Here is a 25,289-nt window from a genome sequence, read left to right as displayed (position 1 = left end):
AATATGTTCAGTAGTTAGACATGAAGAACTGGAAATAGTCTATTTATTTAAGTAATGAGCACGGAGAAGATATTGGAGACCAGATGCATGGATGTAATCAAAATTATAAAAGTATAAAGAGACAATAGGGCCAAGCATGATATCTCAGAGTACCTAAAATTAGGAAACAGAAACAGGAAGAATTCAAATGTTATTAGTCACTAATAATATAGATGGATCATCTTTTATATCAATTTGGCATGATAACAGGATTAGTACTTGCTAATTTATTATGACACTATTTATTATTCCATTTCTCTTACGTTAATAAAAAGTCACTATTATTTTGAAAACATTGCAGCAATGTAATTCATTCTCTACTTATTCCAAAGATATTTACTCATAGGCATAATGTTATGTGTTAGGCATTGGGAGCTATGTAGTTTAAAAAGACATGGTGTTTGGCTTCAAGGTACTTTTGTAGAAAAGTAGTCAAACATTCTTTTTTTGTTGTTTTTGAGATGGAGTCTTGCTCTTTTCGCCCAGGCTGTAGCGCAATGGCACGACCTAGGCTCACTGCAACCTCCACCTCCTGGGTTCAAGTGATTCTCCTGCCTCAGTCCCCCTGAGGGTGGACTAGCCTGTAACTCAGATTATAGGCACCCACCACCACACCAGGCTAATTTTTGTATTTTTAGTGGAGGTGGGGTTTCACCATCTTGGCAAGGCTGGTATCGAACTCCTGACCTCAGGTGATCCACTTGCATCGGCCTCCCAAAGTGCTAGGATTACAGGTGTTGAGCCACCGTGTCTGGTGAGTCAAATATTCTATTATATATTAATAAAACACAATACTCTTTCAAAATAGTGATTATAACTTAAACTCCTTTTCATCGATACCCTTGAATAGTACTGTTAACTGCTTTATCCACCAATTTTCACATTTATCCATCTCACTTGATCTTTATAACAATGCTGTTGACAAAAACAGACAAGTATGTTTCTCCATCTGACAGCTTTTTCTGGCCTATCCACCCACATCTGTTATCTCTTAAGAGATTTTTCAGTCAGGGTAGGGTGTTGATGATGGAAAAATATGATGCAACTTCAACTCTCCTTCTTAGAAAATATTAAAAACCTGTGGCTTCCTTAGGAAGATTGATCTTGTCACTAAAGTTCAGCTAGGCCTTTTCCTCAAATACTGGTAATCAGGAATCCATGAGTTTATTTGCAGAGTCTGTTTTAAATTTTGTTGATTTAAAATTATGTAATAGAAGTATATTTTATTATTTTCTGCATTTAAAATGACAAATCCATTACATAACATTTTGAAACCACAAAATGTGATACAAAAAGACATCAACCATAATTACCATTTTAAAGAAAACTATCATTTTGGTGTTAAAACTTAAGATTTTGGTGTTCTCTAAATATCTATATTTAGGTCTATATCTATATATACATCTACATCTACTACATACAGCAATGTCATATTTTATATTCAAATATGTATCCTGCTTTTATCACTTAACATTATTTTTATCACTTAACAAAATCATTTTTCCTATAAATGGAATCCAACAAATGAAATATAATTTACCTTGCCATGTCCTGTGGTAGGATTATATTTGAAGGTTTTTATCTGGGAAAGGTGAAAAATAATGTACGTAAGTCTTGTTTCTATAGTACTCTATGAAAACAAAAAGACCTTTAAGTTAAAGGGAGCTGGGGAAAGCGCCGAAGAGAAAATCCATAGCACTGCATAAACCCTTTATCTCTGAACCTGACCTGCTCACATTTTTACTAATGACTTGGATAAATATGATTGATAACTGTGTAGATGGCATAAAACTGGTAGAAGTAACAAATATGTTGCACGATGAAATCATAGTCCAAAAGGATCAAGCAGGTTGAAATGACTGGCTAAACCAAAGAAGGGTAAACTTTGAAAAGGATGAATATAAATTTTCACATTTTGGTTTTTTAAAAAATCACCAATATATGATATGAAATGTGAAATGAGTTTTTTTAAAAAATCACTAATATATGATATGAAATGTTAACAGAAAGTTCATGCAAAATACAAACAACAAGCTATAAGAGACAATAGCATAATCTGGCTGACAAAGAAGCTAACGCAATAATAAATATGACCAAAAAATACTATGACCAAACTGTAGAAGATGACGGCTCGTTTTCCTCTAAACTAGAAGTCAAAAATTGAGTTTGTTCATTTCTCTTCTCCATACCTTAAGAAGAATATATAAAATGGCTGCCGTTCAATAGAATGTACTCATGATGCAAGAAGTATCAAAATATAACATATAAAAGAAGGTTGAAAATACTAAAGATATTTAGTCAGGGCATAAGAATATTGAATTTTAAAAAATAATTTAATAGTTATATTAAAATATGTGGAGGGATTTAGGAAGATTTTTATTTGTCCTGATAGACATGTTTTGTGTTCCACAAAAGCAAAATTAGGACAAAAGAATTATTATTATGGAAAGATTAATTATGGCTCAATACAAGCAATTTGACTGATATGTAACAGTTTATAACAACCATAATAACATATAACATTTGAAAGTATTCAAAAATAAGATGAGCTGACTCAGTCTATCTCATGTGTTTAGGAATTTTTAGTCTCCAGACCTGTTCAATAAAAAATTAGATAACATACAATCATCTACATTCTTCCCCTGCAGAATCTCATATATTCACATTGGTTAGGTTGTCACTACTGATGAGTCTAATATTGATTTCAAGTCTTCTCTGTTTCCTAAATTCTAGACACAAAATATCAATATCTTCTTTGTTGTCTCTATACCAGTGGTTCTCAGTTGGGTGCAATTTTGTCCCTGCTTCAGGGAAGACTTGGAAAAATCTGAAGATATTTTTTGGTTGGCACAACTGAGAGAGGTACTACTGATATCTGGTGAGTAGAGTCCATAAACATTGCTAAGAATCCTAAATGTACAGAATAGCTCCTCACCCCCAAAAAGGAATTATCCATCTCAACGTGTCAATATGACCAAGATTGACAAACCCTGCTCTACATATAAGTCCAAAAGGTAACAAACTCAGCATGACAAACTCCAAACACATTATCTCCACTCCACTCTCCTGCTTCTCCCTTAAAATCCCAAGCATCCCTTCAATAAAGCTTAGTTTCTATAACTTACTATGACTAATGCCACTATTAGGTAGCCAACTACATGAGTTAGAAATCTCAGAGTTATCCTTAAATCCTCACATTCCCTCACCTTTTAATGCCAAATTGTATTTATCTACTTGTATCTCTAAATCCACAGCCCCCTTTTCATTACTGCTGCCGCTGGCAGTTTGGTCCCACATTTTCTACCAATAAGATTTGTATTTTGAATTCATCCTTTACATCATTGCTGGGATTATATTTTTAAAACAAAAAAGCAATTGTCCCATTATCCCATGCAGAAACTACAGGCAAACCTCCATTGTACAGTGAATACATGTTCAAGCTTTGAATTGCCATAGAAGATGGAGTGGGAGTAACATTGTGTTTGTTACCATTTTTTAATGGAGTGTTACAACTTCTTCAGGGAAGATTAAAAATGTAATAGTCCTTTGATGACAGCACAGAAAAGCAAACAAATATTTGACTAATGCCAGAGGCCAGGGTAAAATCATTAAACATACAGATGTTTAAATGTTAAGTATGAAGTTAAGAAAGACCACATGAAACATATTTGAGCATGTACCGCATTGCACTGGATATATTAAAAGTATACAAGTATTGAAATTATTTTTAATAAGGTAGAAAAAGAGGCATGTGCACAAAATAATGCACCCAAATCTTTTAAATTTGCCTTTGGAATTTGGATTGATTGATACTCAGTCATACACACAGGCACTCAGTCTTCCTCTCCACGTCTAAGCCGAATCCTTCCTAAGGAGACCATGCTGTTGGCAGCAAAAAAACAAAGTTAGGTGTTCCAGGGAAGCAAATCTGGGGTTCCAGCCAAATCTCCACAAAGCAGAGAGTTCTCTAAATAATAAAGAGTTGACTGTGATGGCAAAAGTCTTCTTGCAGGTGCAGATGCATGTATTTTCGAATATAAATAAACTCTTTCAGCTGCTTTCCCTATCCCACTATCACCACCTTATTCTCATAGTGTTCTGATCTCACTGGCATTCTTAACTCAGAGATCTCTTTACTCCAACTTAGTCCAGGTGTGGGGTGGAATATGAAAACGATGAAAATAAGGGAGGATATTGATAGAAATAAACACATAAGAGCAAAATAAAAATTGGAGAAAAGGGGGAATAAAGACCCTTCTGCTATAAAGGGCTTTATGTTGGCTTCAAGAGTATAATTGATGAATATGGTTTAGAGTTAATATCTGAAAACCAACCTTAATGTATACATTGCTGACATTTGGAGTAGTAAGTAAATGAAATGGAGCCCAGACATCAGTTAAGATATCTGTGTTATCACTGAATTTAAAAAAAAAAAAATCCTGAACTTTGGTTGAAATTATTTTGTTTTCATCAATCTCCTGCATTTCACATTTATCTTTGTAATTAACTAGTTTTGACATAATCTAATTTCTTACCAGAGCCTAAGAAACTGTTGCACAACACAAGTTTGGAACATTTCATTTCCAACCTGTCAAACAAAAAAATTTCTCCTTAACAGTTCTTTTTATTATAAAATCCAAATCAGTAATTGATCTACTTAAGTACTGTTTTAGGAAAAATTAAGCAGAGTAATTTCTCAAGCTCTGCAGTATGCTTATCAGTGGCAAATGAAAGTTAAAAATACAGCCCACTGATTTGCACAGCTTCATTTTCTGATCTCTAGCCTAATGGTTATACAAATACAGATTTTTATTATTCTTCACAATGTTATGTAGATCATCAAATCAGACAGACAGCATCCTTTTCTTGTGGGTGAATTTTTTTTAAGTCTCATAAACTCAATATATAATCTGTTTAGCCATATGTAACTTGCCCAATATTAGAGTACTGACAAACAAAATCTAGGGGGATTCTCTACTTTTATCTTCCAGAAACATTTCAACATGAAAGATTGAAACAATTTTAAAATATATGTGAAAAGCAGAAAATTATTTATTTGAAAATGTAACAGTAAATATTAAAAGTTTCTCAAATTGATGTACAAAACTATAAATGTATTTCAGAATAATTTATCATAATGATTTGCACTCATGCTGAATAAATTAGTTCAGATTTGAAAACAGTTCATGAAAAAGTCTACAGCGAATCTAATTTAATCTCATCTAATATTGGAAATCCACCATAGCTGCTCTATAGTGAATCTAATTTCCTGTATATGAGATATCCATATAATAATCTCCCTTTGACACTGACTAAAAGATTCTGCATAGAAAGTAGCAATCAATGAGACTCCAGCAAACTTACCACCTTAAAAATCCATAAATATACCGGAACAGAAGATGACTTACAAAATGAGAAGAATGAGAGAAAAAACATGGAAAACTCACTAACTAGATGGTGCAAAATGATGGTTAAGTTACTGAAGTATAAATTAAAGGAAGAAACGTCAGTTTACATTTCTAAACTAAAAGGATAGAAGAGGTCCTTAACAAAAAGTAATGACTCAGAAATAAGGTAAAATGATGATCATTTAGTCAGACAATCTTTCTATTTAATGCTAGTATATTCACAATATTACCTGCCATCAGGATGGTCAGGATTCAATACACAATAAGTGGGTGGTAATATGATTGTTGTTCTTCAATATAGGACAAGGTTTACTGTTTTGCATTATTGATAAATCCGCTTAATATTTGGTACAAAACTTTGCACTTGAATAGTACATGCCTACAGGACAATGATGGTAGGTGTCTGAAATGTATACATAAAATCATGTACATACAAAGTTATACTGTAAGGTGTATACCTTTAATCCTTCTTCAGGATTCAACCGCCATTTTTTTTTTTTTTTTTTTTTTTTTTTTTTTTTTTTGGTTGTTTCTGAGTGTGAATGGTCAAGTGTAGAAGGTGAAAAGGCCAGTGGAAAAAGTGAAGCAGAGAATTAAAAAAGAATAGCCAATTTAGATAAATTACAAAAACAGGGAAAATGATTTTAAAAACTACAAGTAAGAAGGCAAGGAAGCCTACAAAAGCCCCTCTTGTAGCTCTCTGCATGTGAAGTACACAGCGCTCTGCCCTGCAGAAAGAACTCATCAAAAGAGCATGGACTAGGTGCATAATGTGTCTGCAGTATTTATTGAGGGAGAGATTTCAGTAACAATCTCCTAATATCTAAATGACATGTATTAAAAGGTCAGTGGACCACTTTTCTGTTTGCACTAAGATCAAGCGTGAAGACGTGGGCTTATACAGCAACAGAAGTATTCAGGGAAGGGTTTCATAAAGAATCTCACAATAATGTGGGTAACTGACACGGGGATAGGTTAGCAAGAGAAGTTGTGACATGGCTTTTTTGAAAGTGCTTTGAAATTGTAGAGATTCTCCTTTCTTCCTGAAAATCACTTTTCAAGCTCCTCTTTAGCCCCCTAAGATTGTAAGATTATGTGTTAAGGACCAATCCAAAAATACAACTATAGAGGACTTAAAGGTTAGATTTAACCAGAAAATGCAAGTCAAAATATATAGTCTCCACTATGTTTATTAGACAGTAACAGGCCCAGAAAATTAGTTGGCACAACTCAAAATATTTCTGTAGCAGAAGGTACACTAGGAAATTTAATACCATCAATTAAAATTTTAACAATATTAATGTCAGGCATCTTACTAATTCCTGACAAAAACACAGTTTTAGAGAACATCGGTCTCAGATATTAGAGATGTTTTCTTTAGTACACTCTTTAAGAATTCACATCAAATACCACAATACAACAAAAGCAAATGTTCTAAAATCTTTGGTGTAATTTTAATTAAATAATATAGTGCACTGTCTCCCATAGAGAACTTTCTTAAAGTTACAAGATGTTCCTGTCAACTATTTAAAATAATTAAAATATGGGTTGAAAAATTCACTGAAAAGTTGCTTTTGAGCATCATTCTTGAATGAATTAGGACTCTTATTCTCTGCAGGCTCCTTTTGTCATAGGAAAAATCAATTTTATCAACTGCTATTCAGTATAAAAGGCTAGAAAAAATTCTATGGAAATACAGAGAAGGGAAGAAATAATTCTAAGATATCCTCCTTAAAAATAAAAAAGTCAAACAGAAAATTCAGATCAGGTTTCTTAGTTTAAGTACTATATACGTGATTAGGATCCACAGGCATCACACATCCAGTGCATTTACCTTCATAATCAACCCACTTTAAAGCACATCCTACTTTGGCAAAACATTGTCGCCTGCCATTTCTGTTCAGTCAACTTAGTATTATTTTTGCTTTTAATTTCAAGTGCCTTGAATGTGTTTCATATTTCAAATTACCTGAGAAAATGAAGTCTTTAAACCCTAAGTTGTTTTTACATCCTCACAGTTTCCAGCCATACGATGCCACACGAAGCTCCATCTACTTTGAACCAGTGACTGCCAAAGTTTCGTGTCTCATGTTAAACTTTTCATCCTCCCTTCAGCATCATTTTTCTAGTTGCCTATATCTGTGGTTGCCATTTAAAATATTATCAAAATTACCAAAGGAATTTGTTAAAAACAAAGGCAGTGACCTACTTCAGATTCTGGATCTAAATCTAGATTCATGTCTGGAAATTTGGGTTGTTAATGAGCCTTCTGCGAGTCCCTCAATTCCGAGGAGATTATCAAATTCTGTCACTTTCAGGATATACTTTATGAAATACCTATGAGCCTCGATGCTAACATTGAGCCCTAGGATAAATTCTTTTGGATCTCAATCTCCATATATTATTCTACTTAACCATCACAAAATCCTACACGGTGAGTATTACGGTTTCTGTTTTACACATGAGGAAACTGAGGCTCAGATAAATTAAGAGTCATGTGGAGCTATGAGCACTGCCAGCACGCTGTGTAGACTGCATGGTGGAATGAAGAAAATAAAGTGTTGAGGAGTGAGACTTTTATTTGAATCCTGGCAGAGCCACTAAAACAACCTGATTTTGTCATTCATTGCCTTTGAGCCCCAGTCAGTAGTAGTAAAATGGTAATTATAACGCTGACCTTCATAGGTGATAGCATACCATGGTCTCTCAAAAAACATTATTCCACTTCCATTTGCCATTTCAATTTATTTCTTGCTATTTCGTTAAATATTAATTCTGTCTTAAAATTTTTTTGGGCCTGTTTATCTCTGAACAGAAGTGCATTACCCCCTTCGAAAATATTATTAGTTGTTACATCATCATCTAAATATGATTATTTAGAAGGTACATCTGTCATGTAAAGCACCATAGTAAGCTGTTCAAATAAGTGAAAATTGAAAAGAATAAACCAATTTTCAAAATTAGGACAATATTAAACAGAAGCAAAACTACTAAATAAAATTATGATACAGCCATATATGATAATGTTATGCAGGTACTGACAATTATAATTTTTAAAGAGCATGATAAAATAATAGGTACAAAACAGGACATAGAATATATGTATAACCTAATTTCATATTAAAATGTGTGTACAAATGAATGTGTATATATAAGCAGATGTGCATGTAATTCTATCAAAGAATAGAAAAAAAAAATGCCAAGATGTTAATAGTAGCTATCTCTTAGTTGAATAATTATGGATAATTTTTGCTTCCTTCTTTGCTGTTTGTATTATGTATTTTCCGCAAAAAGCATTTTATAGTGAGAAAAAGTAAACATTACAAAATAAGTATAATTTATAAATAAAACAAAATAAATAAGGAATGCTGCAAACTATTAAAACAGGTCATGATATCATTTACTTCTTTTTTTATCTTGAAATCCATAATATTTGTTACAAAGGTTTCCTTAGATTCTAACATGCCCCACACCATATAATGCTCAATAAGGATAAGGGTTCTCTCTGACTGCACACATTAGAAGTTTTTCTCTAACCATATTGGGCTTCCATGGGAATTCTACAAATAAAATATCTGCAACAGAAGGCTCTGAAACCAGAGAACAAACTGTTCTTAACTGTTTGGTGTAATTTCCCATTTATACAAGAATCAGCCTTCTCTAAGTAAAATTGCAATAGTCCCAATTCCAGCATTTAGCAAATATCTACTCCAGCCTAGTCACTCTCCTTTCACTTTTATTATTCTTCTCTCTGTGACCTTGGGCAAGGAAGCTAAACTTTCCATGCCTCTATTTCTTACATAAAGTATTGTGCTAATAGTACCTACCTGATGATTGTCTTTTTGAGGATCAACTCAGTTAATATGCAGAAAGCCCATAAATAAATCCTCATAGCACTACTACAAAAAAATAAAAATATTATTTAACTGTAACAACTACATTTTAAACATTTATTTATTATTTTAAAAAACTTTTATTTAAAGTTCAAGGGTACATTTTCAGGTTTGTTATCCAGGACAACAACTACTTTTAAAAGGCAGGTATACAATTGTCACAGATAGTAGATGAGGACACGAGGACTGAGAGTTTATTTCCTTTCAGCTCACACATGGCACTCAGTCAAATACCTCCTTTATTGACATCCAAGCCCATACAGCCTATACATAGTCATAAAGCCGTCATGCAACAGATACTACTCATCAATATTTACACACCTACTGTATGCAAGATAGACACTGAACAATGTTGGAAAAGACTCAGCTCTTGCCTTTCTTGAGCCTAGTGAGGAGGGCAGGCAGGTCTTCAAGCAGTAAGTGTGATGGTAAGGGTGAGATTATGAGGCCATAACAGTGAAGAGAAAGGTGCTAAATGCATTCTAGAGAGGTCAGGCAAAGCTACCTGGATGAAGCAACACTTCAGCAGAGATCTGAAGAATGAGTAGGAGTTAGCCAGCAAGCTGGTGAGGAACAACAATCAGTTGGCATTTGCTCCCTGGTGCTCTGTGCTGGAGCTCCAGAGCTGCCAACACTAACTTCATGCCAGGTGACAAATGATCTGAGTGCCCACAGCTGCAGCTGCCGCTTTATATGCTCTCCCTCCTACTTCCATCGTTAATGAGCCTGAGACCAGGAAAGAATACATCTTAGTAACCAAAAGCTCTTCTGTTAGCCTTTGGTCCAGAGACACAAGAGAAGCTTCTTCACTCCTGTTAACAATACAGCCACAGATCCTTTGTTATTTTCCTCTAGCACTTGCTAAAATAGCAGTTTGCAGCTACTAACTCATTTTTATACATCTTGGTGGCAGGTGGGGGTATGCTTATAAATACGCTCATTATAAAAAATGCATGATTTTTTTTCCCCAGGAACAGCTCTAAAGCATATAAATGTGTCTAAGCTTCCTTAAGGTTAATTCTTACTGCTAGGAACTCTTCTGATTTGTTCTTTTAGTAGTTCTAACTTTGGAATATTCCACCTGCAGTTATACAACACCCTAGAGACACAGGTATGCTAGAAGATAGTTATTTCAGACGTAAATAGCTCTACCAAGTAAAGGCAAGTTTTGTGTCTTTATAGATATCTCCACATTTCAAATAATATTTTTAAAAAGACGTTTCATTTCTAACAGCTAATTAAGGAGAAGGAGCTTTCTCTTTCTGCTGTGATGTGTCAGGTATAACATTCTTGGTATATAGAACCACTAGAAAGATTTCCATTTTGTCCCTTAGAAGTTGCTATTATATGACTATATCTACTATTTTAATTAGTGTGAAAAAATTATAATTTAATCTTTACTCAATTGTCAAAAAAAAAAAAAAATGGCAGGATCCAGGAGGGAGCTCACACCTCTAATCCCAGCACTTTGAGAGGCTGAGACAGGCAGATTGCTTGAGCCCAGGAGTTCTACACCAGTCTGGACAACATAGCAAAACCCTATTTCTACAAAAATTACAAAAATTAGCTGGGCATGTTGGTGTGCACCTGCAGTCCCAGCTACTCTGGAGGCTAAGGTGGGAGGATCACCTGAGTCCAGGAGGTTGAGGTTGCAGTGAGCCATGATTGTGCCACTGCACTCTAGCCTGGGTGACAGAGTGAGACCCTACTTAAATATATATATATATATATATAAATATATATATATATATAAATATAGATAAACTTAAGTGCTTTGTGGCTTGCAGTATGTTTTGTATAATACAGAGATTCAAAGAAAACATAGAATTTGTTTCCTGCCTTTAAGGAATTTACAGTATGGTCACACAGGCTAAAGAAAAATCATGTTAAACTGATTCAGTGTCACCGTTGATAAAAAATAGTGACATTAGAATACACAGAGGGAGATCTTTCCACTACACCCAGAAAAAGGAGTACAGTATGAATCTAGTAGCAGAAACACTTCCATTAATTGTATATATTTTGTTTTTGCATAATTTTGTATGTCCAGCCTTCCAAAGAAGACACAAAAGCATGTTGTTCAGGGCATTGTATTTGTATCTTTCAAAATGATCATTTAACAGTGATCATTCAGAAGAAATAACCATTTCTTCTGAAATAAGTTTTTAAAAACATAAGTTAGACAATATTGACCAAGCCAGCTCCGTATACGAAGTCTATTTCTATTGTTTTCATACAACAGCCTTAAGTCAACCACTAGGGGGAAAAACCTGCAGTACACACTGCAGTATATTTCTCCAAAACTGAATGCCCAGCAGTATTTAGACAAGGTATTCTTTTTCTAATAGATTAATCTATTAGGGAAAGATTAATCTCCAGGTCAAGCCACACACTAGGGTTTTGAATAAGGTGAAAGTCTTGGGCCAGCCACCATGCCATACTACCTCCTCTCACAGGGATAAAAATAAAGCATTACCAGCAAGTCCAGCAGGATGGAGACCAGGCTAGTGTGGAAATTTGTCTTATTGACACTGTTGGGGGAAAAAGCCTGACTTCGCACAGATTAGCTCAAGCTGAAACTAAAAGCTTGCATCCTCAGTTGAACTGACACATAAACCCCATCGATATATATTTTTAAAGTGAGAAATTCCACTTTAGTGTATTTTTAGATGAGTGATATACAAGTAAATTAAGATATATAAATCGTTATCACAGCGGAAAGCTCTCTCTCGAGGATCAGGGGAAACTCCAGGGGTTTTATTTTTGAAGTTGTTGGTTCAGTGACATTGTTTATTCGGCCCTTCTATTTACAAGTCATTGTGCATTCATTTACAATTTAGTTGGGCAAATCACATTTATAAATTCCTTTAAAATGATTGTATCTTTTCACCCAGTATCACCCTTTCAAATGACAAAAACTTTTTTCTTCACTAGTTTCTCCACAAATTCCTGTCATTGTCCATAAAAAGTATAGATATCAGTACACAGGCACAAAAAAGACGACCACTGCTGTTGGAGGGACAGGGGCTGTGACCCCTAGAAACTAGCACAGTGTCCCCAAATACTATGTAAGCAAATAGCTAAGGATTTCCCAAATGATCACTCTGCATATACGAAATTATAAAGAGGCTCTAGAGAGTTTCGCCTAAATCAAGTTGCAGAGAACCAAATATTAGAAGTGTTCTAATCAGGAGGTAAACATATGTTACAGGGAGCAAAGACACTCTTCAAACCCTCAACTCTTTTCCTGAATGTATTTGTTTAATGTGTGTTATATACTCACTGTGTCTACTATAGGGATATGAAGAGGATCTGTTTAATTCTGCCTGAATAATCACACGGTTTATAATTATCTTAATAACTGTTTTAAAAATGTAAAGGCAAGACTATTCATAAAAGAGGTTAAAAATAGAGTAAGATTAAATACTAATAGTGGAATTCCAGGGAACTTGCTTAGAAGTACCTGAGCCATAAGTGGAATCGGCTGATACAATAGCTTCAAAGACTTGGTAAATTTTGAGGATTTTAGTAATTTAAGACCATCAGGAAAACTAAATGTGAATGATATAGAACCCTGACTATATTCCAATTTTACTAGTCATTAATTCATTCAGTAGATAAATATTTTTTCAAGTACTTTCTAGGCTCTGAGGATATAATACTGAAAAAGAGTGCTATGTCTTGAAACTTACATTCTAATATGGTAGACATGCAATACATAAACCATACAAATATTCTAAAACTTTGTGCTGGCTCTTGCTGTTACACAGAACATTCAATGTTTTAAGAATACTGAATGCCTACATTGTTAGTGGCACTGGGAATGAACTGATGATGAAATCCACAAATTTCAGTCCCATGTTCAAGATCATCTTCAATATTACGCAGCCTATTTGCATAATATTATCTATCTCTTACTCCTTACCTCTGAGACCAATAAAGAAAGCCATAGCCAACCCAAACCACATGTCTGACCCGAATACATCTCTTGCCCAGAACCTCTTCACACCTACAAAAATTGTTCTTTTAATCCATCTCTTTAGAAGGGGGCTCTCCAATCTGAAGGCCTTACTAATGCCCCTAAGTTAGATTTCTCCCTCAATTTAAATGCTACACACCTGTGCATGTCTCACTTTAATAGCATTTATTTTGTCTTTTACTGTGTACTCGTATTCATGAACATGCCTAACCTAGTCATTTGAAATGGCAACTCTTTGAGGGCAGGGACTCTATAGTTTCTAACTTTTCTCAGTATATTAGGCTTTATTTAGCATGCTACCTTACCTAGTTCACTTGCAAGTCATATTTCTTGTATTGAATCGTGTTATATTTACTTATGTGCAATGATAGAAGATAAAATTCAGTCACTGGTTCATGAACAACATCTGTTCAATGGAATCTATACAAGTTTATAAGTAGTCTAACATTAATCTTAGAGTAATATTACTAAACGTACACCCTCAGCCTTGATAATATCCAACTTAGTTCTGAATCTTTCAATTTTCTTGTTTCTAATGTAAACTCTTGGTCAGAACTCTCGAGTTTTCAAAACTGTTAACTCTTGTGAATTCCACATATAACCTGAACTTTAGGGAACCTATGTTTATATGTCTATGAATCCTATCTCCACATAATCATCTCAGCCAATAATTTATGTTCAAAATATAAACACCAGCCTTTCCTCAGAATTTAAAAGCATAGAAAACTCAATGCACAACTGAATAGAATTCAACAAATTTAAAGTGTAACAGTGAAAACAAAATATTGTTTTTAATTCATATTTAATATTGTGGCAATAGATAATCTCCATACTAAGTTATCCAGACAGACATACAGTGTATGAAGGTTCAGAAATTAATCTATGTTCAGCACATGCCTATTTGTAACCATACGATAATAATTCTGCATCTAGGTCACATATACATGTTATTGTGTGCATATACACAACACACATTCACAAAACGTATTAGACCATACAAAATGTACACATTCATGACATGCATTTTTCATAACTAGTGTTTTTATAGCTACACAATGTTTTTTTCTGGCACACAGATTTGAAAACACTGATATATTACAGGTGTGCTTAAGTCTACACCTACAGGTAAAAGTCTACTCCGCGGCAGTCAAACATTTTTTGCCATTGTCTTTTAAGTCATATCCAGTAACACTGCACAGTGATACAGGTTACGTTTACTTTCTTTTTCTCTAAAAAAGAAACATAAAAGAAAAGTATTTTTATACCATTATCCTGTGTTTCTAAAGACTGTGACTCGGGTCACGCTTCTATTAATAAACAATGTTCTGTAAAGCTTTTATTATATCATTTTGGAAAAATGAAAGATTATGACTCCCAAGTCCCCATGATCCTGGTGAAAATGAAATGGGTGTATACACATAGGCGCAATCCAGGACACACAACGTTTGGTACACAAAGGACGATCAGACCAGTCCTACCCAGAACAATTCCATTGAGTAGTTTCTGTTGCACGTACCAGCTCGGCTGCCCAGGATCCATTCTGCCTTTAAATACTACAAAGCAATTTACACTCCAAGTGCCGCCCGCTTAAGTTCTTCCTTTTGCTCTCAGAAATGGAAATACTTGTACAATGAGTGATGCCTTGTTGCAGCTGCTTCGCGAGTCCAGAAACCCATCTCTGAGCCGCGCGGGATTAAGCCCTGCGGCTCCAAGCTCATTCTCCCCAGCAGCTGGCAACGGGCTGGTCGCTGGGAGGCGAGAACGGGCACCAGCGCGCCATCTGGAGGCGTTACGAAGCAGCTGCAGCAAATTTATAACAACTGGGTGGAACAAGGATGTCAGAAAATTCTGTTAAATAACCAAATGTTTTTTTCTCTTGTTAAATAATCAAACGGTTTTATTTACACATTCCTGTGGATTAAAAAAAGAGAAAATTGCAGGAAGATCTCATTCTGTTGCCTATGAATATTCTCTGTCTTTCATACTTCACAATAAAATAAAAAAATAGATTTCACGTATATACAAACACCACTAGATGGCAAATTTTCTGCTTGTCGGTGACTCATCTCAAAGGAAGATAATTAACACTGACTGCTTTCAGAAGTTTCAGGATTTGTGTATTTAACTCAAAGGCAGCTTTCCAAAAGAGAAATCTATCCCTCTGAATTAACGCAATCCAACATGCTCTGCTATTTTGAAAAATTATGAACCTTACATCTGGAAATGTTCGGTCTGCTTCTTATCAATGCATTACACTGACTTCAGTATGATAACAAGGAAAAGCAGTTTCAGCTATACTTCATGTGATCAGGTGTTCATATGACTTTAATATTTCAAAAAAAATGTTCTTTCAATTAATTTCCCACTATTAATCTCCATAAGCTTCTTTCCCTTAAAGAGAATAATTTAGTATACCTGGATGAGATATAAGCTTAATTAATTGAATAGAACATTTTAGGGCTTGTCTACCGCGATATGCATTTAGAAATATAATCATTAAATATTTCTTCATTCCCTGCAGGTGAGTGAACCCCACCCCTGCCCTGATTCCGACTTCTATCACTGCATCATGATTTTGAATTTCACTTTTTAAAAATAAAAAATTCACTTTAAAATTATTTAATCAGAATCTTATATAGAGTGATTTTTGTTGTTGTTGTTCTTGTTTTCAGGGAAATGTGAACCAGAGATTGATTATGTACTCTGTGAGGTCCCCTTGGGAAACAGAAATTCTTAATCACCTCATTCTCAAATCAGTTTTTGAGAATGTCTGGCAGAATAAACATAGAAGAAGTTTCCTTCATCAGTATTTCATCTCAAGTGTTTATTCCCATTTGTATAATAAATGAACATACTGTTTTTTCAAGTGCATACCACTAGACATATTCTGAAGAAAAGTAAAATTTTTATTTTAAATACAGACAGTATATACCAAATATTTATACTGTAATTTTTTGTGAGTTTGTTAAAGGTCTGAAAACAGATGTTCTGTTTTTAGATGAGATTAAAAGGAATGTTAATTCTTCGTGTCTCTATACCTTTGGCTTTTAGCACTGTGGAACTTGAAAACTATTTATTAAATAACTGACTCTTAAATGACATGACTTCTATGCTGAAGGATAGTTATAGACTTCTTAGAAAGTCCAGACTTCAAATGTATAGTTCAAGATAACAAGCAGAATAAATAGCACTTGGAAACATATAAATAATAAACAAATATACAGTGACTACATATAGATGTGTCTAACCAAATAAAATTTACGTGAACATTCAGATGTAACATGTAGATAAATCAGGGATAAATTTTCACACATAAACATCTTGACCTTACAAAATCATTGTTTAAGTAAATATTCTCATTTTTTACAAAATATCAAGTAAATATTAATCATTGTTTAAGTAAATATGTAAAAAATTAAGAATAACTTTACTGAAAAAATTAAGTAAATTAAATATTTACATGTATAAGCAGAAAAAAGTGAGACATTAATGAGAGGAGTGAACATATGAATCTCATAGTCAAAGACACTGGGGCTATGCTTGTCAGAACCAAGAGCTGAAAATGATAGGAGCTGATGCTGCATGCAGAAGAGTGATTATGTGGTTAAGGGAGGAAGAAAAGTATTATGGTCACATGTTGTTTTCTGAAAGGTCTACACTTAGTTTTAAAACACTGAGAACAGGGAAAATATAGTAAAGGAATAAATCCCAAAATAGAAAGATACTAAGGAAGTAAAGGATATTATTTCAGTTTCCATAATTTAATATGTGTAACTCAAGAAAAGAAAAAGTTTAAGACAGAGTCACACCGCGAGGTCTAAAGAAATAAAATAATAGGGGGTTCTTAATGTTTGTCTCTCTCAATAAACTAGAATGAGGATCTGTATTAGATTTCTATTACTGTATAACAAATTACCAAAAATTTAGTGGACTAAAACAAAATACATTTATTAAATCGTGGTTTCTGCAGGTCAGCAGTCCAGACATGGCTGAGTCCTCTGCTCATTGTCTTATGAGACTATGATCAAGAGGCCAATTGGGCTGCATTCTTATCCAGAGGCTTGACGGAATAATTTATTTCCAAATTTAGTCAGGTTGTTGAAGTATTTATTTCTCTATGGTTGTAGAACCCATGGTTGCTTGCTTCTTCAAGGATATCAGGAAAATGTGTCTTCATTTTCAGGAGGTTACCAATCTCTCTTTTAAGAAATTTCACCTGATTAAGCTAGGACCACCCCAAACAACCTCTCTTTTGGTTAACTCAGAATCATCTGATTAGGGAGTTGAATTACTTCTGTATAATTATTTCCCTTTTGCCATATTTTATTGAGTAGAAGGAAGTACCAGGTTCCATCCACACAAAACAACAGGGGATTAGGCAAGGGCATGACCCATTGGGGGTCACCTTAGGGTGTGTCCACAACAGGATCTATGTAAAGGCACATGATATTTCTTGCTTACCATTCCAAAGTTAATTGGGGTAGACTTGGGGAACTGACAGTATGGGGTCATTTTGTGGTCTTTAGGGTCAAGCAGAGCATGAATTTATTTATCATAGGAGAACTATAAATGCATAGTTATATCTGTGATGAAAGAAGTGTAACAAGAACAACAAGAAGCCTGGAGGAGTCATCTGATGAAGAAGAAACATGGAAGTAAAAGCTCAATGGAGTGAATTGAGGAATTATATCAGACTTATGAGTAGGACTTGGGACAGTGAAGAACATTGGTGCAGATGAAGCTGCAACAGTTTTATGTGTTAGACATATTTATGTTGCCTGGATGTCTTCCCACAGGCCCTCATGCCTTCACAGCCATGTTCTGAGGTGGCTCAGCTTTATTAGATAAGTGTATATACCTGACTGAAAATAATACAACTAGAGATTGTCCAGAAATTTGTGGTCTGTGTGGCCTTACTGAAAAAAAAAATTAACCTGTCCGGTTAGATTTTCAGGAATTTGAACTAACAGAAAAAAGAAGTTATCAGTTGCTAGAGAACATTGTAAATTAAAGGTCGTGAAATAACTGAACTGACTGCTAGCTAATATAAAAAAGAACTATTTAGCAGGAAAAAAAAGAGACGCAAAAGGAAGTAGAGATTAGAAGTAATAGTCATTCATTTAATTCAACCTCCAAAACATTCATATGTAGTTCCTATTATGTACTGGGCACTGTTTTGGGTGGCAATGATACCACAATGAATTAAAGTCCCTGTTGTAATAAAACTTATTGTTGTAGGAGGTGGTAGATTAGCACAAGTTAATAAATTATATGTTATCAGGTAGATAAACTGTAGGAATAAACAAGTTAGGCAGTTCAAGAGTAATGAGGGAATTACTACTTGGGATAGCATGGTCAAGAATGCCTACATGACTATATGTCCTTTGAACAGAAACATAAATACAGTGAAGGTGCCAGCTAATATTTGTGGAAGGATGTTCTGGGCAGAGTGCATAGCAGCTTCAAGTGTCCTAAGATATGTATGTTCTTTTTAATTTGAAGGAAGAGCAAGGTGGAAAATGTGGCTGGCACAGTGGGAGCAAAAGAGCAAATGATAAGGCATAGGTCAGATATGGGCTGAGTGAAATGATCATATAGGGCTTATGAACCTGTGTGAGGACTTTGGCTTTTACATAGACAGATAGGAAGCCAGTAGAGGGTTACTGGAAAATTGCATCATACTTAAATTTTTAGGAATCGCTCTTCCCTCTGTAAAGAACAGAAAGAAATTAAGGAAAGTGTTAGGGAGGCAACCATGCGGACCCCAAGAGAGACAGAAAAAAGACCTAATATCCTATTATGTTCCCCATGAAGTCTGGCTGTACTAGTTTCAATTCTTGATTTCTATGAGGTAAAGACTGTAAATCTTTTAAATAAACAAACAAACAAAATCCCACCAACAACCCTTTTCTTAAACTAGTAGCATGGATCTCAATTCCTTGACAAGTGAACACTATACTGTCCACATGATAGAAAGAAGCCAGTCCAGCTTACTGTGCAGCAGGTGTTGTGTTTTGATTGATTCATCCTATTGAGCTGAGTTGTATATGAAACGTCCCTGCATGGATTAATACTTGCTCAAAGCTTTAAGGAATGTTAAAAACTATTCAGCACTTGAATATTCTGGATTCCTGTTTATTTTGGCATCACAGTTAAAAGGTAGTAGAGTTTTTAAAACATGTTACCTTTTAGTAAATGATAGAGGGCGCTTGCATATGGGGAGTTAATGTCAACCTACTATATCATTGAAAGGAGTTATTTTTCCAGGATATTGGTTTAAACACACAGAAAAGGTCAGTTTCGAAAGATTATCTTATCTTTTCTGACACAAGTGTTCCAAAATTTCTAACTTAGTAAATATTATCATTCAATATCAATACAACATATTTAGGACATATAATTCATTTTTAATATGTTATAGATAGCTATTCTATTTGTTTTATACTACAGAATCTTTGAAACCAGATATTCTCCCCATTTTAGAAATAAAATAATTCAAACAAATAATTTATAAGAAGTCCATTAATTTCCAACTTTGTATCCTTCTAACACACACACATACAGAAACACACACACGTTTGTATCACTTGTATATGGGTAGGCATATTTTGGCTATTTTTCATGACACTTCAATTGAAATATCACACAGTCAACTTTAATACATTTTAAGGTGAAAGTGGGAGACGTCAGCAGTTGCTTTTTCACTTTCTTAACCACATCAAACATTTCATCACTACCCTTTGAATAAAAATATCTAACTGAAACAAAAAGTAAGAAAATTCGTTTTAGGTCAGATTCTCCTTTGAAATTATTAAGGGTACAACATGAAATATGTGCTTAAATATACAAGTGTCAAATATTTATCTTCTATTTATGTTTTTGGTAAATCTTTTTAGAAGGTACTTTATGATTTTTTGGGAGGTAGAGGTGAATTTGTAATATCATGGGTTCTACATTATTTGATAGCTTTACCATCATTAAAAACTAGTGAATGATACCTTCACCAAGACACATATGCTTATTATTTTTTTCTTGTTCATATTATTTGAAATATTTGCAAAATAATGACATTTGTAATAAATGTTTTCCTACTTACCAATGTTTTAAAAAACCATGCCAACTGAAGTGCCAAATTCAGATCATTCATCGTGAAAGTATTTTGTCAAACATGGTGAAGAAAAAAATGACATGCATATGGAATAATACATTTATCTTTAGATGCCCAAATAAGAAAAAATCAATTTCAGTACTAAAAAGGCAGAGTTACAGTTATGGAAATCACTAAACATTGGTTGTTTAGCAACATAGAAATGTGAAGGGAGACTTAGATAGAATATAGTAGCTAAAAGCAGCTATAGATGCCTAAGCCTCAGTAGTGATATAAGGGAGGCAGCCAAATTCAAAGAAACTTTAGGTTTTTTTTTTTTATTTAAATAAGTTACTTTGTGAATTTCTGACACTAAGAAATATATTCAGTGTTTCACTACACTCTTGTTCTATACTTAAGATGCATGACTGTACGTAAGATTTCCATTATTTGTGAATTCCAGCACATGATCATATTAAAGCCTTTAATCTATTCTCATATTTGGTGCTGAAAGCATTTTTCATCAGGCTCTTTATATTGAAATCAGCCTGATTTCAAAATATTCACTTTATATTCATGTTCTCAAATGGCTTTCAAAAATTCAAAAACCATGAGAAATTTGGTTTTACGTGTAAATATTTACATATATGGTTTAGGCTTTCTAATCTCTGTAGCTGATACCAGTACTGTTCTTCTATGATGTGGCTGGTTTAAAGTCGGTAGATTAAAAGGACACATACAGAACTTCAAATGTGCTCCCAAAGAGATATCCATGAAGACTAATGAAACTATTGTGGATGTTTCAGAAGTAACTCTCAAGCACTACAATGCTCTCTAACATTTTGTCACTTCAGTACTTACAACATATTCTGTAGTTTCACGGCTTCAGTTATTTATCAAGTTAAATCAGTCTTTCTCTAGCTCAAACTCATATCTGGAAAACTAGTTCTGCATTTCTACCTGGCAGGTGAGTTTCTTTGCATAAATATATACTTAAATAACTAGGAAGTTCGCTACCTTAGACTTTTAAACAAGTCATCAAGGGGTAAAACAAAAACAATTGACGGAAAGTAGAAGTTTTAATTTGCTTAACTTTCTTTTCAATCAGTTAGATTTGTCCAAAAATAAAATGGCCTGCTCTGAAATGCACTAAGCTCCAATACCTATGAAACAAACCTGCACACCCTTCATGTGTACCCTGGAACTAAAAATAAAAGTTTATTTAAAAAATGTTCATAATCTTGATAACAACTTGCTGGGGGATAGTGAAGTAGATTCTAATATCACATAATTGGTCAAATTAGATTACCTTCCAAGTCCCTCTTAACCTTGAGATTTTATGATTCTATAAAATTATTATTTTATTCTCTCATAATATCATGTTTAAAAATATTTTTCTACCATTAAAGCTTATTTGATTTACCTTTTTCCATTATGTATAACACCTACATTTATTTCCTGATGCGTTATTCAATAATCAATTTACTTCAACTTATACATTTGATTTATTTCTCTTCATCTTAGTCTTTTAACACTTTTCCCTCTCAGTAATTTTAATCTTAACATCTATAATTTATTAATTCCAAATAATTTTGAAAAATATCTTTAAAAGGAGACAATAACTTTGTGCCTAATTCAGCCTATAAATAAACATTTGTTCATGCTGAATAGTTTAAATCTGATTGTCTCAAAATAGCTCACATAACCTTTGAGATTAAAACACTTGTTTACTTCAAAAGAAGCTGAAGTTTCATTTAGTAGATGCCTATAAAGTGCTTTAAAATGTTTTAGTGAAACAGGATATTAAAGATCAATTTTTAATTGAATATCTTGCAGCTTCTTCATACTTACAGCTTGTTAAATCTATGCTGATTCACTAAGTTTTATAAGATGCTATTAAAAATTATCAATTGGTTTGGAACTTTTTCTACGACATAAAATGTTTCAAAAGTGTTTCTTCTATGGAGATACAGAAAGATCAACAGAAATAAACATACAACAAAAGTAAAAATATTAATTCATGTTTTATCATATTTTTATTTGTTTAACTTCTACAGCCTATGTTCCCATTTATAAAATTGTGTGTAACTTTATTTTCAATTGTTTCAACAGCGGTATATCAAAAGTTAAGCAAATGGTAAGGCAGTTAGGTTTTGATGGTTATCAAACATGTAATTTGTTGACCTAAACAGAATTTGCAATGAACAAAGAGAAAAAAAAATGTTTTTTTTAAACAAATGTTTTTACAATGCTTCACAAATGTTTTTACAATGCTTAATAACAGACAAACCGAATACGTAAATGACCTAAGTATGTTGTACATAATCATAGATTACTACAACTACATTTAGAGTTTGGAACTTTCTTGAGTGCCTACTTCATTGTACAACAAACAGTTCTCTAACCCTAGTTTAATTAGTAGTAAATCTTTTAAAACATGTATTTATTTTATTTAAAGTATCAGAATGAGCAAAATATATGCTAGACGAAAAAATAAAGTCTATCTTAGTTATTTTGATATCATTGTTCCCCTCTGAAAAATGACAGAATCGTTTAAAAAACTATATGAAATATTGTAATGTTTATAATTTAAAAACAAATCAGCAATGTAGACACAATATTTGTTGAACTAAAAATTACATCCTATATATTATTTTATGTAAATGATGTTTGGTTAAAATAAAACTAGGGACATGTAAATGTCTGTGTGGAAAGCACTAAAAACTCACAACTCTACATCATAATCACTTACTCTACAATATTTTTATCTGGCCTGTAATATTTGTATGGGGAGTACTCACGTTTAACACTAACAACCCGTTCTAGCTATTCAATCTTCTGCAGCTCCCCAGTACCCTCAGGCCATACTAACATCTGCTCAGTGTAAACAAATTAATATATTCATAGCTCTCTTATCAAAATAACCTTGAAAATAGTTCCAAAAAGTTAAAGAGATCTAGTAACTTTAGGAGTGATGTTGCCTAATGTCTTTCAGGATTACTCTAATATCCTCCAGCCCTGGGGCTCAAAGGGGATGTGTGTGATTTCACACTTGCCCACATAAAATATGGTGTACCCAGGAGTGATTCTCCTCAAATTGGGCAACCACCTGAAAAGGCCAAAAATATCTCTGTGACACATCAAACTACTGATGCTGTTTGGTTTTTCCTAAATCTGACTGATTCATTATGGAGATGTACTCCTTTGGCAACCCTGCCTGGATATACCACTTTGAAGGCCAATTTGGAGACCCAGTGAGTGAACCACCTATGACAAATGTTTCTTGTCCATTTATGTCTTCCTGTATGTAAAATTCACATGGAAGAATCTATTATCCTAGAAAATACTGGAAAGAGGTTTGGAACTCATGCCAGTGAGTCTGAAATGCTTTATTTAAAAAGAATCCATTTTAATACATGGTGCTTTTTATTACTTTCTAGGTCCCTGTAGATACTTTACTAATCTTAATAATCTTCAAGAATGCTGAGTATTTTAAAGAACAAATGGAAACAATATAAGTATGATACATACATATATATATATATATATAAATCTAAATTCACTTTATGCAGAACCAACACAGTTGCCATACTAAATTTAGTGTGTGTGTGTATATATATATCCCAAAAAATTCCACAGGCCCCTGGCTGTCTCTATGACCAACTCCATCCTTTCCTATCTTTTAATGTAGGTAATATGGACACTAACTTGTGGTATTACATGTCCATAATATGAACTAATGATGGTATAAATTATAGTATATACAAATTCACTAAATAAAGATGTAAAACATATATCCAGGCCTGTCTGTCAAAGGATTTTATGCATAAATTAAAAGAGAGTACTGTTTATTTGCAAAGGGTGAGTTGGAGTTCTTTGAATGATTTTAAAAATAGGGTCAAGATCATTCTACCTCTACAATTATAATAGCTAAATAACTTTGCTTGTCTTGGACAATGTATTGCATTCACTTCAGGAAGAAATGGCAAGAGATACAGAGATGATTCCCCAGGCTACCTTCTATTCACTTTGGGAGTTAGTGGAAGGCTGCCCTCTTTCCAACACAGTAGCAGATGAAAGGGATCTATTAAAAAGAATTGCGTTGGTTTACACTGCAGATTGAATGGAGCATTAAACGACTGCATTAGTATGACTGCAGTGGGAGTAATGGTCTCCTCTATAATGTTGTAATAACACTTTCACATACGTGTAATAACTGTTTCAGTGTCCTTATCTAATTTGTCACGAAATGATATCCAGCATCTCTCCGGAAAATGCCCCCCTCCCAACTCCCTGTGCCCTACAGTTTTATTCCCCCACCCCCCCACCCCTGGCAAATGTAAACAGATGAGGAAATATGTGTACTTTCAAATCGTCACCCATGTATCATGAAGGTGGGGGATTACTGCAAATCACTTGGAAACCGCTCCCCGGAGGCGTTTAGCGATACCGCCCACCAATACAGCTCAGATGTTCTTAATTTGATTACCCCCCACCTTTTGGGCTGTAATTTTCCAAACAGGCATCTCTCTCATTTGCAAATACAAGTTACAAATCAATCCACAGATACAGAATGCTGACTTCCCGACACTCAATTTCACAGGGTGTCTCTTGAAGAGCTGCCAGGTTGTGACCGATAATGGGGGAGAGGGAGAGGGGCACAGATCGAGCGAACGAGAGGCGGGGGGGGGGGGGAGAGAGAGAGAGAGAGAGAGAGAGAGAGAGATCACTTGCTTCCTTGCTTCCTAAGCCGGGATTTTGCCTGCGATGCGCGGCGAGAGGACTGCGGCGGCTGATTTACACAGTTGGCGCGGAGGAGGGGCCGGGGGTGCGGGGGGGACGCGCTGGCGGAGCTCCGGCGATGGGCTGATCTGGGGGCTCCC

At 34.3% G+C, this 25,289-nt stretch overlaps 1 long non-coding RNA gene across 1 annotated transcript in view; it reads right to left on the bottom strand.

The window, feature by feature from the left end:
• Positions 1–15,062, bottom strand: part of LOC106997013 (uncharacterized) — a 221,925-nt gene extending 206,863 nt beyond the window's left edge. The window contains exon 1 of the long non-coding RNA XR_013414547.1: positions 14,836–15,062. This is a non-coding gene — a long non-coding RNA (uncharacterized LOC106997013). The remainder of the gene's footprint in view (positions 1–14,835) is intronic.
• Between the last annotated feature and the right edge of the window lie 10,227 nt (positions 15,063–25,289).

This window comes from Macaca mulatta, chromosome 2 (genome assembly GCF_049350105.2).
Source record: "Macaca mulatta isolate MMU2019108-1 chromosome 2, T2T-MMU8v2.0, whole genome shotgun sequence".
Lineage (NCBI taxonomy): Eukaryota > Metazoa > Chordata > Mammalia > Primates > Cercopithecidae > Macaca > Macaca mulatta.
Note: the sequence above shows the minus strand (reverse complement) of the source record. Positions and strands in the feature narration are given on the sequence as shown.